Source organism: Sinohyriopsis cumingii, chromosome 5 (assembly GCF_028554795.1).
Source record: "Sinohyriopsis cumingii isolate HCF-2022 chromosome 5, ASM2855479v2, whole genome shotgun sequence".
In the NCBI taxonomy this organism is placed as follows: domain Eukaryota; kingdom Metazoa; phylum Mollusca; class Bivalvia; order Unionida; family Unionidae; genus Sinohyriopsis; species Sinohyriopsis cumingii.
Window position 1 is genome coordinate 57,296,948 of NC_142965.1, and position 6,000 is coordinate 57,302,947.

A 6,000-nucleotide genomic window follows, 5' to 3' on the forward strand; every position below is an offset into this window, starting at 1 on the left:
GACATTGCAAAATGGTTAATTGAGGGTTAATAAAATTAACTCTTTTTCTGTACAAGCGGTAATTAGATGTTGTCTTTTCAGATACTTAATGTTGGGTTATTTTCAATGTCCACTTGCATATTTTGTATTTGGAATATAAAACCAATATATCAGTACATACGAAATCATTCAAGTAGATTCATGTATTTTAAGGAAACTAATATCGACAAATAGATTGAAGTGATTAGATAGACCTAACCATTTTGATCTAGATCACTAAAGAAGTATGGCGTAGCCATGTCCTTCGCCAAGTAAGTTAGATTAAGTTTATTCATGAACTTTTAGACACACACACACACACACACAGTTACTGTATTCCCATAAGGCAGGCAGTGGCAGAATTTAAAGTATGAAACTCTGGATTTGTAAAATAATAATGTAAAACATTTTAATATAAAAAATACACTTGTTTAAAGCTTTATATTATTTAAGTGTGTAAAGGTCTTTAATGGATCTGGTTTTAAGGCTTTATGTTTGGTTAGCGGAGGTGATACTGTAACTCTGACATTGCGTGGAGGCGGCAAAATCATAAATCCGTCATTGCACACACACACACACACACACACGCGCGCGCGCGCGCGCGCGCTATCTTCTTTAATCAGTAACGATACCTATATTTAATTCAATATAAGGTCCTACTTGGTCAACAGGACACAACTTGTGTCTGCAAATGGAATACACTCAGCCGCTCTCAAGTGTCATTGATCATCATCTAGTGTCTCACCAGTTGTACGCTGATGACACCCAAATATACAAATATAGCCACCCAACTGAAGTTGATGCTATCATCCAAGGTGTAGAGAGGTGCATTTCTGATGTGAAATCATGGACGACATGTAACAAGCTGCAGATGAATGATGATAAAACTAAGGTCATTCTGATTAGAACACAAAGACTTTCTCATTCACATCCTTTACATCAAACAATAAATATCAGCAACACCAACATTAAATTCACACAGTCAGTACGAAATCTAGGTGTTACTCTGGACAGCACACTCACATTGCACCAACATGTCATGAACATATGCAAGGCTGCATATCTTGAGCTGAGACGCTTCAGCTCAATTCACAAATATCTTTCAGTTGATGCCACTAAAACACTTGTGTGTTCATTAGTACATTCAAGACTGGGCTATTGTAACTCAATTTTGCCTGGTTCATCTTAATATCTACTCCAAAAGTTCAAAAAGTTCAAAGAACAGCTGCTCGGATCATACTTAGAGTATCATGATCAGAGCACACCTCCCCGCTGCTCTGTACCCTACACTGGCTATCCATTCGATCTAGAATCAAACACAAAATTTGTTCTCTGTGCTACATTTCACTGTCGGACTCTAGTCCAACATACCTATCTGACCTCACCCATGTGTACGCACCAGCAAGATACTTAACGCTCCTCTTCTGACAATCGTATACTCATTATTCACACTATGAAAACAAAGTCATATGGACAGCGTTCTTTTGCATACCAGGGCCCAGCAACGTGGAATGAATTGCCCACTGAACTTAGACACAAAGACACAGTGGTCACATTCAAGTGTGCTCTCAAAACTCACTTATTTCAACTGCAAGAACAAACTTAAAGACCTAATAATGTTTCCTACCTTAAATATTCTCAGCATGTTTTTTTTTTCTTCTTCTAACTTCATGGTGTTCTTGTTTGTAGTCATAGCATTATATATGTTTTTATCTTACAGGTATTGTCTAATGTTGTAAAGTGCTTAGAGCTTCTAAAGATCATGCGCTATACAAAGTCCTCATTATTATTATTATTATTATTATTATTATAGGTCAGTACATTATGTGCCCGATATTTTTTATCATTTTTTTGTTGTTGTTGGGGGGCATTATATTTTTACTGTTGTTCTTGTCGTTGTCATTTTCGTCATCGTCCTTTGTAAGTACCATGCAGGTGCCTTATTATATTATACTAATTTATTATCTACCAACAAAGCTGACGAGATATCTTATCAGTATTTCACCACCATGATAACTTTACAGGCAACGCAACGCAATAGCTTCTAATAAGTCACCTCTATTATATGATGTCATAACGAAGGAATCTTGAATGGGAACCAGTCATTAAACATTTACGATAGACAGTATTTAAAATTCTTTCGCGTTAAAGCGAACATTGATTTATTCGAATTAAACATTATGCTTCTCTTTTTATTCCAGTGAAATGGTAAAACATAATTGTTGTCCATGTCTTTATTTGGTGTAAAGAATATAATATATAGGTTACTGCCATTGTAATGAAAGCATTCCTGTGGACTCATTGATTTGGCGGGCTATTGCAAAAAACCACGTCCAGAAGAAATACTTTTCAGTCCAATATGAGTAACCTTTACATTGTATTGGCATTATGTAATACAATTGTGTATACTTCTGCGAATTCACTGCGAGATTGTCTATTTGCCTTTACTGAAGAATTATATTTGTTTTGGCGTAGTGCAAACGAATCAGTTCAGTTTAGTGGTTTACGTATGTCATTAGTAAGGATTTGTTTCTTCTTACATGGGAAGGAACGCGTTATAATCCGATACATCTATAGAGAGCAAATGCGAACATTTTTCACCCATCCTCCCACCCCTTTTATTTGTAGGACAGCTTGTCATCCTTAAAATTTGAAATGCAAACATTTGTTCTAAATTAACATGGCTGTTTGAGCTGGTTCGTGGCGCCAATAGTCTTCAACAGCACATGCTATATAACTTTAAATGTGGAATAACGAAATACGGGTAGCACGCTTCAGACATTGGGGCAATTCCAAATACAATCAAACTTCATACATTCGTTTTTTTCAGTGGAACCTTGAAAGCTTGCAATACTTCTCTTTTTCATTCTGACTCAAAGTTGCCGATTAAGAAAAAGGTTTAATAAAAATATTTATTTAAAAATTAAAAGCATCTTAAGAAGGTTTAGGTTATCAAAAGTTATTTGCATATTAAACTGCACTCATCTCTATGTGTCTCTTATTGACGATTTCAGGACAACCGGCTCCCCCCCCCCCGAAAAAAAACCCCAACAACAATGTCCACAACGTCAAAACTATAGCTGTCTGAAGAAAGAAAAAAAGACACCCTAATATCGGTTTTACACGTTAGTGCATCATGTTGAGTGTTTATTTACACATGGATAATTGTTGACTCTGTGATTGCTTAGGTTAACAAAGGATATATAGAGGTCCCGATACTAATTCAGTTCACATAGTAAACATAAGCAAACACCATCATATTAAAAATTCAAGAACTTTAAATTTCTGAGTGTTCATGATCCAACCCATATTTAATCGTATAGCTGAAACCTGGATGACAGCTTCTGTGTAGAGAAAAGAATATGAGCCACTGCATTTTCATGACCTACATGTGTTTGAAACGTGTGCTTTCAATTCCGCGCCAAAGAGTCAGGTGCTAATTTCGGTAATGAGTGTTCCAAACTCAAGACTGCTAAAGGACTGAAATTCCATCAATAAAACAATGTCTCTGTCTTTTTAGTCACAACTATGATAAGCTCTCATAAGAATTTTTAAAAAAAAATAAAAACATGACTTACAATATCAACCAATCCTTGCCAGACAAACCCGTATGTACTCTATTTTCATCCATTTCCAGAATGGTTACCAATTTTCCATACAATTAGTATCGTGTGCCTTATAAATTACATATCAGATAATCAAACGAAACAAAAGTCCGTTACCATAATAATTATTCGAGGTGATTATATTTTATTTAGAAGCAAATTCTGCTGTCTTTTGGTTGTCCGCATTTTTTAAATACGCAAGCCCCTGCAACACATGTGACAAATACAGAGACATATATACCGGGATCATTGATCTGTTAGTTTCTTGATATAAATACTCCTATTTTTTATAATTAATTTCAATATACTGGCGAAATAATATAACTGACTGATGGTCTCTGTACAGACAGTCAAGTCCGCTATTTCCAAAGACTGGCCTACAGACGTCCGTTAATATCACAATGGTTTAGCTCACCGTTACCCAAACTAACAAAGGCGATCATGATTCACCATCGCTGTCTGTGACTCACAAGACCCGATCTTCATTTTTATTCAATGATCCTTGAATAAGCATTTGATACTCCATATTTTGCGCCGTCTAGAAATTTGAAATTTAGAGCCCGTGATAACAGATTGTCTAGGAGATAAGAAATCGACTGTGTATTTTATTAAAAGCTAGCGCAGGCTTAAAAAAAAAAAAAAAAAAAAAAAGAAAAAATATGCTTAGATCGACTTTTTGAATCTCATTTTCTGTAATTATTACGATTTACAGGTACAGGACATCACATGATTAAAATAAAAATTAAACTGGTTTTCGTTGTTATCTTAATTATTAATTTTCAGAACATTCACCCACCCCGCACCTAAAGCTGGCTGATTCGGACTATGGATGATTTGGCCCAAGTTACGGACTGATTCGGCCTAAATGCAAAGCTGATTCGGACAATGTGAAATATAAAAAAAGATAGAAAATTAAAGGGAAGACAAATACATGATTTATTTAAGTAGTTATTACTGTTGTTGAAAACATAGTAAGAGAATGTATGAGATTGATTTTAGCTCTTAATTCGCATAATATAGTTTTTAGCAAGTTTCTGTCGCATTTAGATATTTTGTAATGTTATGTATTTTTTTATTTAATTTATACTTGATTTAATTTAATTGTTTGTCTGTTAATTTTCATTTCCTAATTCCCTAACATGTCATAGTAATGTAATTCTGTTTACTGGAATTTGACATTTTTCAGAAATTAGTTTGACCGCACTGTATTTTCGTAAATACCTAAAGATAGAACTTTGTATCTTTATGCTAACCTAGTTTCTGACCTTGATCCAATATAGTAACAGTCGGAGTAAACAACTTCTTTCCTGTAATTAATTCTGAATGGATGATTTAAAGAGTGAAATCGAGACTGTACTGGAGTACGTGATGTAAAGCGTCTAGAAAGTGATCACGTGACCCTAATCAGGGCATATGTTTTACGCAGTTGTCAAGTTTAATATTGATGTTTTTAGAAATAATCTTAGTAGAGCTTTTAAACAGTTAAACGTCAATGTCCATGTTTTTGTTGTGATCAGTTGGAGTTACATTTTAATTTTTCTTCAAAGTATTTGGATTCTAAGAAATTAATTCTTTTCCCTGGGGAATATTTAACTTTTCATACAGAATTCTTGGACAAAGACATTTATTGAAGTTTAAATCGGATTTCAATCACCGGAATATCCGTGGTACAGTAAAGAACAGTATATGCATCAGTACTAAATTGGCTATAGTACACGTCATCGCCATCCATTTTTGATTTCTCGTCGGGATTCGAACTCAAACTCATTAGACCATTATATTCCAAGGACTAATAATTTTTAATTCTTGGATTATTCTCGGATTATTTTTGGATTTGATTCTTAAAATTGTAAATTCTTTTGTTTCCATTTTTACCATGCTTTTGTAGGGAAAGTTAAATTTTTCAAAGCTTGTTGTCTTCACTCTTTTTCTGTTACTGTTAGTGAGAGCATAAACATGTAACAGCAGCCAGAGTAATTTTCCAATGTTTACAATAAAGAAAATATAAAGTTATTATTTGATTCAAAATCCGACAAAAGTTTGAAAATTTTCGTACATAGGCCATCATGGCAGACTTTCAACACTTTCAAACAGTACTGTGTATCCATTTACCAATAGCTTTTATTGATTTCTCGTGCAAATCGTGGTTTAGTCTGATTGTAATTACCCCAAATATGTTCTGTAGAGAGTTATTGATAAATAACAGAATAGTAGTTTGCTTTAATGTTTTCTTTGAATTTTTCTCTTTAGAGTTAAGTATCGAACCAATGTAGCAACTTATATTCATTTTAACAATTGAAACATGTGAAAATAGTTTATTGAAAACACATCCATTAGTTATTTACTTCTGCATATATGGTATATGGTAACATAGAGA